The sequence below is a fragment of the Triturus cristatus genome, chromosome 11 (assembly GCF_964204655.1).
Source record: "Triturus cristatus chromosome 11, aTriCri1.1, whole genome shotgun sequence".
NCBI lineage: Eukaryota > Metazoa > Chordata > Amphibia > Caudata > Salamandridae > Triturus > Triturus cristatus.
The window spans coordinates 337656795-337671364 of NC_140594.1; positions in this window are offsets into that span (position 1 = coordinate 337656795).

Consider the following 14570-nt stretch of genomic DNA (forward strand, 5'->3'; position numbering starts at 1 on the left):
AGTTTTGGTCTTAAGTTAAAATTAAGACAAACTTAAGTTTAACTGAGACAAAATCCTAACTTTACGACTAGGAGAGAGAGAGGAAGAGAGAGAGAGAGAAAGAGTAAGACAGAGAAGAAGAGAGAGGGAGAAAGAAAGAATGAGAGAGAGAGGAAGAGACAAAAAGAGAGAAAGAGTGTGAGAGAGAGAAAGAAAGAGATAGAGAGTGAGAGAGAGAAAGAGTGTGAGGGACAAAACCCTCACAGCACACCTTTCCGCCACAGGTGTGTCTCCAACCACGTGCCGGGACGTAGTGGAGCCCTCAAGCTCACTCATCTGAAACATAGTACAGAATCAGTAATGGCAGAGTACATACGACTGCACATGCCTAAATTGCTGTCCCGCCTTTGTGCATCCAGGCTGCTGCACCCCATACACTCCCTCTGTGTGGGAGGCCGAAGTACCCGCGATAGGCAAGAACACAAAACGTTTTGAGGCAACATCAACATTGCCTATCAAACAATCTTTTGGGCCCTTCCCTGTCGCGGAGACTTGGACCTCCCACACAAGTGAGGCACCATTTTTATCGGGAGACCTGGGGGAACGCTGGGTGGTGGGAAATATTTGTAAGCCCAGTGATGCCACACTTTCCCACACAAAAAAGTGTGAAAAAAGTGTGAAAAAAGTGTTTTTTCAGCTAAAATTGAGGTTTGCAGGGAATTCTGGGTAAGGAAACGCTGGGGGATCCATGCAAGCCATACCTCCCTGGAAGTCCCCAGGTGTCTAGTTTTCAGAAATGTGTGGGTTTGGTAGGTTTCCCTAGGTGCCGGCAGAACTAGGGCTCTCAAAATACAGCAAGGCACTTTGCCAAAAAAAGGTCATTTTCCACTGCAAAATTGAGGTGTGACCACGTTGCGTTTTGCGCCGTTTCCTGTCGTGGGCACTAGGCCAACCCACACAAGTGAGGTACCATTTTTCTCGTAAGACTTTGGGAAATGCGGGGTGGGTGTAAATTTGTGGATCCACGCAGATTCCAGAACTTTCCACCACAGAAATGTGGGGAAACTGTGTTTTTTTTGACAATTTTTTAGGTTTGCAAGGGATTCTGGGTAACAGAACCTGGTGGGAGGGAGTCAAGTCACCCCGTCCTGGATTCCCCTGGGTGTCTAGTCTTAAAAAATTTATAGGTTTGCTAGGTTTCCCTAGGTGCCGGCAGAGCTAGGGTTACAAAACTACAGGTAGGCACTTTGCCAAACAAGGGTCATTTTTCACTGCGAAATTGAGGTGTGACCACGTTGCATTTTGTGCCGTTTCCTGTCAGGGGCACTAGGCCGACCCACACAAGTGAGGTACCATTTTTCTCAGAAGTCTTTGGGGAATGCAGGGTGGGTGGAAATTTGTGGCTCCACGCAGATTCCAGAACATTCCACCACAGAAATGTGGTGAAAATGTGTTTTTTTGGAAAAAATTTTAACTTTGCAAGGGATTCTGGGTAACAGACCCTGGTGGGAGGCAGTCAAGTCACCCCATCCTGGATTCCCCTGGGTGTTTAGTTTTAAAAAATGTATAGGTTTTCTAGGTTTCCCTAGGTGCCGGCAGAGCTAGGGTTAAAAAACTGACAGCTAGGCACTTTGCCAAAAAAGGGTCATTTTTCACTGCGAAATTGAGGTTTGACCACGTGTTGTGCGCCGTTTCCTGCCGCGGGCACTAGGCTGACCCACACAAGTGAGGTACCATTTTTCTTGTTAGACTTTGGGGAACACGGGGTGGGTGGAAATTTGTGGATCCATGGAGATTCCAGAACTTTCCACGACAGAAATGTGGGCAAAATGTGTTTTTTTGGCAATTTTTTAGGTTTGCAAGGGATTCTGGGTAACAGAACCTGGTGGGAGGCAGTCAAGTCACCCCATCCTGGATTCCCCTGGGTGTCTAGTTTTCAAAAATGTATAGGTTTGCTAGGTTTCCCTAGGTGCCGGCAGAGCTAGGGTTAAAAAACTACAGCTAGGCACCTTGCCAAAAAAGGTAAATTTTTTCACTGCGGAATTGAGGTGTGACCACATTGCGTTTTGCGCTGTTCCGTCATGGGCACTATGCCGACCCACACAAGTGAGGGACCGTTTTTTTTAGAAGACTTTGGGGAACGAAGGGTGGGTGGAAATGTGTTTATCCACGCAGATTCCAGAACTTTCCACCACTGAAATGTGGGGGAAATGTGTTTTTTTGGTCACTTTTTTCGGTTTGCTAGGGATTCTGGGTAACAAAACCTGATGGGAGGCAGTCAAGTCACCCAATCCTGGATTCCCCTGGGTGTCCAGTTTTCACAAATGTATAGGTTTGCTAGGTTTACCTAGGTGCCGGCAGAGCTAAGGTTAAAAAACTACAGCTAGGCACTTTGCCAAAAAAGGGCCATTTTTCCCTAGGAAATTGAGGTGTGTCCACGTTGCGTTTTTCGCCGTTTCCTGTCGTGGACACTAGGCCGATCCACACAAGTGAGGTACCATTCTTCTTGAAAGACTTTGGGGAACACGGGGTGGGTGGAAATTTGTGGATCCACGCAGATTCTTGGACTTTCCACCACAGAAATATAGGGAAAATTTGTTTTTTTTGACAATTTTTTAGGTTTGCAAGGGATTCTGGGTAACAGAACCTGGTGGGAGGAAATAAAGTCACCACCTCCTGGATTCCCCTGCATGTCTAATTTTCAATAATGTATAGATTTGCTAGGTTTCCCCAGGTGCTGGCAGAGCTAGGGTTCAAAAACTACAGCTAAGCACTGTGCCAAAAGAGGGTAATTTTTCACTGTGAAAATTAGAGGTGTCCACGTTGCGTTTTGTGCCATTTCCTGTCGCGGGCACTAGGCCGACCCACACAAGTGAGGTACCATTTTTCTCGTAAGACTTTGGGAAATGCGAGGTGGGTGGAAATTTGTGGATCCACGCAGATTCCAGAATTTTCCACCACAGAAATGTTGGGAAAATGTGGTTTTTTTGTACAATTTTTTAGGTTTGAAAAGAATTCTGGGTAACAGAACCTGCTGGGAGGCAGTCAAATCACCCCATCCTGGATTCCCCTGCGTGTCTAGTTATTAAAATGTATAGGTTTGCTAGGTTCCCCTAGGTGCCGGCAGAGCTAGTGTTAAAAAACTACAGCTAGACACTTTGCAAAAAAACGCTAACTTTTCATTGTGAAAATGTGGTGTGTTCAGGTTGGGTTTTGAGCCATTTCCTGTCGTGGGCACAATGCCTACCCATACAAGCGAGGTACCATTTGTTTTTGAGAGACTTAGGGGGATTCAGTTTTGTAAAGCAACTGTTATTACCTATTGATTTTTGATGCATTTCTGCCTTCCAAATGAAAGACATTTTGTAAAAAAGAAGTCATTTTAAAAAATGACCGATAATTCTCATGCTAGTATGAGTATTCCCAATTTCGAAAATGTGCAAATATGCACTGTTTTCTAAACTCTATAATTTGTTCCCATTTCAGAAATACATAGGTGTCTTTCATACCGATTTTTCCATGTATACATTTTCCCACAATAATTGCTATATACCCGGAACATAATAAAAAACCATTGCAAATTGTTGCTCATTTTCTGACTCGGTTCGTCGGATTCTTGGTGAAACTACAAGTCATATATATCCCCACAACCAGGAAGGTCCAGCGGATGTAACGGTATATTGCTTTTAAAGAGCTGTAATAATTAGAAGAAGTTACAGAGGAAAAGGTTGACACAAAAGGCTGTTTTTCTCAACTAATTTTCAATTTTTCCTATATTTAACTGTTAGTTTGTATCAAGAAACCTTGATGGATATACACAAATGACCCCTTGCTGAATTCAGAATTTTGTCTACTTTTCTAAAATGCATAGCTTTCCACGATCCATTATTACTTTCACACCCATTTCTACCATTAACTGGAAGGAGGTTGAAAGCACAAAAAATAGCAAAAATAGGCTATGTCCCAGAAAAATGCCAAAACTGTGTAAAAAATGTTGGTTTTCTGACAAAAGTCTGTCATTCCCTAAAAGCTGGAAAAATTGTGATTTCAGCCCCACAAACCCTTTTTTGATAACATTTGCAGGGAAAAACCCAGACGCTTTCATTTGTAGCCCGTTTTTCCCATTTCCCCCCACAAACATTTTTTGCTGTATTTTTGCTAATTTCTGGGACCCCTCCAGGGGAATCCACAAACCCTGAGTATCTGTAGAATCCCCATGATGTTGGAAGAAAAGGACGCAAATTTGTCGTGAATACCTTATGTGGTCAACAAGTTACTGGGGCCTAAGTGCGCACTACCCCAAATAGCCAAAAAAAGGTTTAGCACAGGGGGGGGGGGGGGAAGGCCAGGCAGCGAAGGGGCTAATTAACGTATTTGTAAATATTGTTATAACAAATTAGAGGGTAATAAAATGCCAGGAAGAGCTGTCCATAATGATGTGGAGTTGGTACCTATTCCTCAAGAACTGATGGATTTAAACACATATGAGTGTATTCTAATTCAATCTGTGCACCTGTTTCAGGCTATTGTTCATATGGAGCCTAATACAGGTAAATTGCCTCCCTCAGATTTACAGAGAGGATTAAAAGGAATAGTTGTATATTTACCTCTAGATTTAAAGAAAAATATTGAAACTATTGGTGTAGATAAAGAAGAAAGTGAGCCCTTAATTACTCTTATGAATGGTGTTCCTACTAAGAGTAAGAACATCTGGCAGGAAAGTGCAAAAGGCAACATTGTATCTTACAAAGAATAATGAATACTATAAAAATGTGTATGTGGAAGAAGAAGTAATACTTTTAGGGGATGATAGTGAAATGTCAAGTGGTCAAATTGAGAAAGTGGACATATCCAAAAGTGAAGAAATTTATGAACATTATAGTGTACATCCTTTACATTCTAAAGAAGTGTTGGGGAATACTATTGAATTATTCCAAATGAAGAAATCAAAGGGGAATCCCTTGAGTGTTTGGGAAAAGAGTTTGGAAGCTCGTTGTTTTCCCCAGCTGTTCCCAACTGGAAAAGGTGGACGATATGACGAACGATCAATACAGATTCCTGCATCAGAATATCGGACACCAAGATTGTATGCAGAAGATCCTAGATTTCGACAATGTATCCCATATTTATTTCATCTTTTGTTTGGGAGTGACTTGTCTGGACTTTCATATGCAGTCAACCATATATTAAAAACAGGAGTACATCTTCGAAATGTTTCTGCAAAGGAATTTATAGAAAAAGTACATCAGAGAGATGATCATTTGGAATCTCAACTGATTAATTTGATGGCATGTCAGTGTGGTACTAATGAGTATTGGTATCGTCGTCATGGAGAACTTAAATGCATGCTAAGGAATTTAGGAACTCCAGCATGGTTTGTTACACTAAGCTGTGCTGAATACGCATGGGATGATTTACTTCAATTTCTTCGAGAAGCGAATTCAAACATTAAAAACATTGAATTCAAGACTACTGAAGAATTGTGTTCTTTGGATCCTGTAAATGTATGCAGATATTTCAATCAAAGGTTTGAAGCTATGATGTCTTTTATCTTCAACAAAAATAATCCTCCTCTTGGAGAAGTTATTGATTTCTTTTGGAGAAAGGAGTATCAAGCTAGAGGTGCTCATCATATACATATGCTTCTATGGATCAAGGATGCACCCAAATGTGGAACTGATTAAGATGACACTGTATCTTTTATTGAAGATTATGTTTCATGTGCTATACCTAAAAGAACAGAAGAAAATATCTTAAGGCAACAAGTGTTACGATTCCAAAGTCATCGATGTGGGAAATACTGTCGACGGAAATACAAGTCGAAGGAAAAGTTTTATACCAAATGTCGTTTTGGATTTCCACGTCCAGTAATATCCAAAGAAAGAGTGAACAGTTTCATGTCAGCGGTGAGACATACCATCACTAGAAAATCTCAAAAAAATACATACAATTTGAGAAGAACTGAAGAATCGAAGTATATAAATGATTATAATCCAGTTATTCTGTCAATGTGGAATGCTAATATGGATATCCAGTATGTTGCGGATAATTCCATTGCTGTGGCTCAGTATGTAACATCATACATAACAAAATCAGAAAAAACGGAGTTGAAAGAAATGTGGGAAGAAATTTCCCACGAGAAGACTCTCAGTAAGAAATTGTACAGCTTTAGTTTGAAGATGCTGTCACATCGAGAAATTGGATCGTACGAATGTTCGGATTGGTTATCGTCTGCAAGTTTATATTCAAAGTCAAGAGGAATTATTGGGGTTAGTCTAGGTCTTTCTGCAACGCAAAATCGAGTACTTAAATCTATACAGGAAATTGAATATTTAGCATTAAATGAACTGGAAAACACAGATATAGTCAAAACAAACATGTTGGATACATACTATCCAAATAGAAGTCCTCATCTTGAGAACATATGTCTCTATGAAGTACTGCAATATTACAGTTTTAAGAGAAATACTACAGAGAATATAAATGAAGGAAAATATGCAGTGATTGGTTCAGAAGGATGTTTGGTGAAACATACTAAAGGAAATTTGATTAATCATAGGAAACTGACCTGTGATACTCCTGATAAAAGAGAATTTTACTATTTGGCACTTTTACAACTCTTCAAACCGTGGCGTACTGAACTGGAATTATTTGGAGATTTTGAGTAACATGAAGATTCTTTCAATGCATGTAAAGATAGCATTGAATGCACAGCTTTTGCAAATTATCTCAAAATGTTGAATGAAGAAATTGATCAAGAAGCTACTATTGCAGCTGAGATTGCTAGAGAGAGTTCTCAAGATAGTCAAAGTTCTGCTCCACTGAGTCAGGATCCTCTAGGACAACCAATTCTTGAAAATGAAGCAGCCATCACCATGAGTGAAGTGGAAACAGCAATGCATCAAGCTCAAGAAGATATGATGGACTTGGGGATCTTGGAAGAACAACTAAGGTGCCAATTCCGATCCGGTAAAAAAATTCCCCGTCCGACTCGTATCCGGATTTTTTTCCGTCCGAATCGTCAAAGTAGCGTACAAACTGCCAAGTACGATTCGAACGGAAAAAAGTCCATACGAATCGCATTGGGAAGATTTCCCCACACGTCCTCGGGTCGGGAAAAGTCACCGACACGTCCCCGGTCGAAAAACCCACCATGCGGAAAAATAAAGTCCGACAGCGCAAGTACGATCCCTCCCGTCCTCCCCATTTCACAACCGTACGCAAAAAACACCGTCTGAACCGAACTCCCATAGCAACCATGGAGACATGTGCCCGCATACGCGCTGAACACCCCACCACCCCCCCCGCCCGCGTATGTACGCACCGAACCCCCACCCCAGCAGTGCATGTACGCCCCGAACCCCCACCCGTGTATGTACGCCCCGAACCCCCACCCGTGTATGTACGGACCGTACCCACACCCGTGGAAGTACGGCCCGTACCCCCACCCCAGCAGTGTATGTACGCCCCGAACCCCCACCCCAGCAGTGTATGTACGCCCCGAACCCCCACCCGTGTATGTACGCACCGAACCCCCCCCAGCCGTGTATGTACGCACCGAACCCCCACCCCAGCAGTGTATGTACGCACCGAACCACCACCCGTGTATGTACGCACCGAACGCCCACCCGTGTATGTACGGACCGTACCCACACCCGTGGAAGTACGGCCCGTACCCCCACCCCAGCAGTGTATGTACGCCCCGAACCCCCACCCCAGCAGTGTATGTACGCCCCAAACCCCCACCCGTGTATGTACGCACCGAACCCCCACCCGTGTATGTACGCACCGAACCCCCACCCGTGTATGTACGCACCGAACCCCCACCCCAGCAGTGTATGTACGCCCCGAACCCCCACCCGTGTATGTACGCACCGAACCCCCACCCGTGTATGTACGCACCGAACCCCCACCCCAGCAGTGTATGTACGCACCGAACCACCACCCGTGTATGTACGCACCGAACCCCCACCCCAGCAGTGTATGTACGCACCGAACCACCACCCGTGTATGTACGGACCGTACCCACACCCGTGGAAGTACGGCCCGTACCCCCACCCCAGCAGTGTATGTACGCCCCGAACCCCCACCCCAGCAGTGTATGTACGCCCCGAACCCCCACCCGTGTATGTACGCACCGAACCCCCACCCGTGTATGTACGCACCGAACCCCCACCTGTGTATGTACTGACCGTACCCACACCCGTGGAAGTATGGCCCGTACCCCCACCCCAGCAGTGTATGTACGCCCCGAACCCCCACCCCAGCAGTGTATGTACGCCCCGAACTCCCACCCGTGTATGTACGCACCGAACCCCCACCCGTGTATGTACGCACCGAACCCCCACCCCAGCAGTGTATGTACGCACCGAACCACCACCCGTGTATGTACGCACCGAACCCCCACCCCAGCAGTGTATGTACGCACCGAACCACCACCCGTGTATGTACGCACCGAACCCCCACCCCACCCGTGTATGTACGCACCTAACCCCCAGCCGTGTATGTACGCACCTAACCCCCAGCCGTGTATGTACGCAACGAACCACCACCCGTGGAAGTACGGCCGTACCCACACCCCACCAGGGAATGTACGGACCGTACCCCCACCAGTGCATGTACGTACCGTACTGACGCCAAAAACACACGTACTGAACCAGGACAAACCATATTTACACAAGGAGAGTCAATTAGAGTTTCCCCACACCACCAAACATGCCCAACATCACATACACTGACCTGCAACTGCCAAACAGAGGCCCAAAACTCAACCACTCCTCATAACACACCCACACAAATTTCAAACACAGCCACACCCACAAATGGACCAATAAAAATGGACCACACACACAAACCATGAGCCTTTGCAACAGACCCACTGCTGCCAGAGCCCACAGACGACCCACACCACCATACTTGAACCTCACACTTGCATACCTTCACACAACCACCTACACAAACACCCCCTCATCACATTCACACACACACCTCCACTACCACACCCACACACCCACAACCATCCACACCCACACCCCCACAACCATCCACACCCACACCCCACGCCATATCCACCACCAAGAATCCAAAGTTCACAAAGGAGGAGCTGGAGATCCTTGTCGACGAAATCCTCAGAGTCGAGCCACAGCTCTTTGGGACATTGGTCAGACAGACCAGCATATCCGAAAAAACGGCCATGTGGCAGAGGATTGTCGATTCTGTGAATGCTGTTGGGACCACCAGAAGGACCAGGCACGAGTGCCAATCCAGGTGGTACGATCTGCGAAGGACGGTCAAGAGGAAGATGACTGACAATCACAACCAAGGGAACATCACTGGAGGAGGGCCGCCCCCCAGACCGGTACAATACCATCCCTGGGAGGAGAAGGTGATGTCCACGCTGGCGGTGGAGGGACTACACGGACTACCAGGACTCCCAGACCCTGGTGAGTACACAAACAACTCACCTCACATGGGGGGGATGCCATACACAATCAATCATGCATGCCACCCCCCCCAAGCCACCACCGGACACAACAACACTCCACAAACACACACATGCCACTAGCGCCTCCATGCCCCATGCATCAATCAGGGCCATGCCAAGTCACAGGCCACACAAAACACCAACACAACACAGGATGTGGCCGATGCTGGGAGTGGGGGCATCAAAACTAACATTGAGCAACTCACAAGCACACAACAATGCCCTCAGCCCATATGGCCCAGGGCACAGCCATACAAACTGTGTGTACCCACACAGTACTGTCTTGCCTGCAAATGGTGGCTGCCATGCAGGATGACATGGGTCTGAAGGCACAATTTGCACATAACAGCAGACAATGAAGATGCATCGCTCTGATAGAGTCTCAGCACACACCGCCACAGCAGCAGCCTACACTCAGACACACTGCCCAATGGGTGCCCGGAGAACAGGAACCAACTCACATGAACAAGCCAATGGCCATTCAAAGACCGGCTAACTGTGTGTGCCCAGGAAGCTGGCCTGAGGTGACAGAGGGTGACAAATAGAGGGAGGGAGAGGGGGAATGAGAGGGAAGGAGACAGAGGGGGACACAGAGAGACAGACAGAGGGAGGGAGTAGGGTGACAGAGGGAGACCGACAGAGGGAGGAGGGTGACAGAGGGAGGGAGGAAGGGAGACACAGGGAGACTAAATCACCCTTGGGTGGTGTGGCCATGTCCACTCGTCAGCCGGTGGACTGTGTGCATGCAGACAAGGTCTGGCAGTGCCTCAACCCCCCCCTACCGTAGATGAAGACCGGTCCATGTGTCAATCTGTGCACGAGTCCATCCGTGCTGCAGGCACAGACCTAACCACACACCCAGTATACCCACCCACTGTGTTGGTAAGAACCCTGTCACAAATGCTTCAGTCACCTACCTGTAACATCAAATTGCCTTGGCAAAACACCATTTGGCCACGTACAGTGCAACACGTAAGGCGCCTCTGCATGGCTCGCTACGCCCGCACACCACACTGCTGACTGTGTACCCAAATAGATGCATCAACCAAGATTGTGTCACACATGCGTAAAGCCCTGACAGCTGTGGCCAAGGGACATACCCATGCACAACTGCACTGTGAGAGGAATGCAAGACAGATCCAACTACCCAGAGGAAGAGTGCCAAATCAGAAATGCATGAAACATGGATGCCACATGTAACACTGTTAACTTTGTCTCTCTCACACACAGGTCAACGTCGACGATCACCCCCCAACACTGGGGGGGAAGTCTCACAGGACCAGGCTCTGCGGGATGAGGACCCCACCGCCAGCGACGACTCTCACCACTCCGTGGATGACCCAGACCAACCTGGCCCCTCTGGTGTCCAACCACCTGCAGCACCTGCGTCAGGTACAACTGTGCCAACCACCACCCCCATTCCTGCCACATCCCAGGAGACGTCCAGGAGCCCTGCCCGCACACGACCACCCAGCCAGTCTGCCCAGGAGGGACACGGTCCTCCGGGCACCCAGGAGGAGGCAGGCGGCAACGCAGATGCCATCCCTCAGGGGTCCCGGAGACCCGATGCGCCCACAACGGCAGGCCAGGTGCACGTGGGCAGGGGTGGCGGGAGTGGAGGACGGCGGAGGCGCGAACCTGACCAGGGAGCTCAGGACCCGGTAGTGTCCCAGGTCAGCAACATCCTGGATACATACCGGCGTGACACCAGGGGCATGGACCAGATTGCGTCCACCCTCAATGACATCAAGGGGACCCTCCAGGAGATGAAGACCCTGCAGGCCCAGCAACATGCCTGTCAACTGCAACACCAAGGAAGGATGGAGGATAGACAGGCTGAGCTCGTGGCGGTGCAAACCCAAATGACCGGTGTACTCCGTCGGATTGCCGACAACATGGGCAACCCTCCCTGTGGCACCAGGCGAAGGCCATTACCAGACACAGGGAGGGATCAGGAGGACGAGGATTCATCCGACGGAGCATCACAGACATCGTCACGGCCTGCTTCCGAGGGTCCGCGCAGGAAGGTGGGTCGTCCACGAAAAAGACTGTGAGAGTCAGCAGAACATCACCATCTCCCAGGTCACCTGGCCTGGCACCTGGCCCTCTGGCCCAATAGCAGCACATGACATCCTCTGCCACATGGACTTGCTGGTCACTGTCTGACCTATGTTGACGAAGACTGTGGCATGGACTCTGACATTTTGCTACGGCAAGGATACCAACTCCCCCAGTGAACTTTGGATTCTACACTCCCGCTGTGCACCTCTTGTCATCCCCACAAACCCGTACCCCACCACAAATAAATTAATCACACTTACAAGATGATGCCGTGATTCTGCATTATTACAATACATGTGTGTGTCGTAAAGTCAAAGCATGCCTGATCTCAGAATTAACTCCAACCATCCAAACCGTGGGGTCTCAGTCTTGCCCAGGACACACATGGGTCCCAATGTATCATCTGATACAGACATGGAGTACCATACTCACCTGTGCTGGGCCCAACCAGCTGAGTGGTTCCCGCACAACTGTGGCTACAGACACATTCAGGGGAGCAACAGTCATGCGCAGAGGTCAGGGATCATGTGGAGTGACCTGGCTTGCCGCTCCCAGGTATGTCTAGACATGTGTCCCTACCATGTCCTGCATGCTTGCGTCAGGCGGATGTTGAGAATGGTGGCTAGGCCAAGGTTGGATGCAAGGAGATGCCAGAATGCAGTTTTGGATCACAGTGCCACATGGTTGTGTTGGGGTTGTGTGCTGCATCATGAGTGTGGGCGTGGATCGAGAAGGTCATCCTGCAGCTGGCTGTGAATCATTCCCCCCATCCCGTTTGGACGTTGATGTGGCCTGGTTGCCTGATGCAGTAGCAGAGCTGTGCAGATGCACTCCGGATATGGACAAGTATCATGGGAGTCGTAAGGCACATGTCCGTAGACTGCAGGGTAGGATTCGACATGGATGTTGTAGTTGCCCTGGGGGATAGTCTCTCTTGCCTTGAGGTGGATGGAACTGTGCATCTTGTGCATAAGACAGTTTCCACTCCCTGACAAACCGCTAGCATCTTGTCACTCTACACATAGACACATATGCACCACCTCTGAAAACTATGCCAGACATGCCGCACGCACAGTGGCAACAGGCCACCATTGACAGGGAAGAGGCACCTTGGAGACAGAGGGACAAATTTATTAGTCATGTGTGTTGGAATGACAATGATACTCTGTCAACACATACACAGGTCATGTGGATGAACATGTGGGAGCAACACTGGCACCCCCCATTGCAACACAGATGCTGGTATTCCATTGAACTGGCACACAAGTGACGGATAACAGCTAAACACCCCCTGCTGCCACGGAGAGGCTGCTATACACCATTGAGGCCCTGATGGGGCAATCACACACCATGTCAACCCGGTGAAACCTGTATGTTTCCGAGGCCAGTGTTACACACATTGATGGCCTCATCACAATCCCCAATCCCCTGACACATGACAGTCACCAAGTCTGACCATGGCTCCAGGTGAAGCCTGCCCCATGTCATGTTCCCCATGTAGGATCCACATGTATGCAAATTGACCACACATGAACCGGAGAAGTGCACACAGACTACAAACAATTTACACACCCAAAACGCCGTGAGGCATCCCTTACCCTAAGGAGATTTCCAAACTTGCCCGTGCATGTGACGCAGAATCAGCACATGTTGCTGTGTTCATGAGGAGTAGCAGGAGCACAACAATGCCACCAGCAGACAGCATGCCCATGGACCTGTGGAAGAGAGACACACAAGGAGTCAGCCCAAAGGAGCACATCCGCAAGCATGTACTCAACACTTATCATGTTGTCAACATGACAGGTGACAATGATGACTCTCTGACAACATCCTTCCATTGCGCCATCACTTGAGTGACACTTCAATACACACCACTGACTCACTTGGCAGACATGCAGATGGACACACACATTGCAACACATGCCACACACGGCCCAATGCGTGCACACTCAGACACTGCAACTCACCACTAAGCAAAGAAGTTGCGTATGAGCCGACTCCGCATGTCCTCCACAGCCTCCTCCTCCTCCACATCACTTGCCCCGTCACCAAGGCCTTCATCCTCCACGGGTGGATGGTCCTGGTCATCTTGATCCAGTATGAGTGGAACAGCTTCCTCCACTGCCATGTTGTGCAGCATGCAGCAGACGATGATGATCTAGCACACCTTCACCGGGGCATATGGTAGTGCTCCACCGGTCTTGTGGAGGCACCGGAATCGGCTCTTCAGAAGTCCAAACGTCCTCTCAATGACTCTCCTGGTCCGCCCATGGGCGTTGTTGTAGCGGTGCTCGGCAGCCGTGCTGGGGTTGCGGACAGGCGTCATCAGCCATGGCATGTTGGGATAGCCAGCGTCCCCTACAAGGAAACATCATGGACAGAAGTGTGTCAGCATAGGCAGTGAGATTGGAAGATGACGCCAAACACTGAACTGCCAGAGTCTACCCACCAACAATACATGCTCGCTCGTTCCGCAGCTGCTGCATCATTTCAGGCAGCCTGCTACGCCTCATGATGAAGGCATCGTGTGCTGATCCTGGAAAGCGAACACAGACATGTGAAATCACCATGTTGGACAGACACACCACAAGGGCATTAATGGAGTGATAATGTTTGCGATTCCTATACACCACCTCCTGTGCCTGTGGTGGTACCAACGCAACATGTGTCCCATCTATGGACCCAATGACATGGGGCATCCCTCCCAGGGCATAGAACTCACGCTTGACATCTGTCAACTGCTCACGAATTGGGAATTTAATGTACTCATCCAGGTGAACCAACATGGCCTCTAAGAAATCATGCAGAACACGGCTGAACATCGTCTGGGACATGCCCCCGACGTCAGCAATGGTATGTTGGAACGTACCCGTGGCAAGGAAATGTAGGGCTGCCATCACCTTCAACTTGGGTGTCAGTGCACTGGGATACCTGTGGCGCGGGAGGAGTTGTGCTTCCAGCCGGCCAGTCAACTCATCAATAAACCGTTGGCTGAATCTGTAGCGGCGTATACAGTCCTGTTCATGCAGGGCAGCCATGTCTGGCA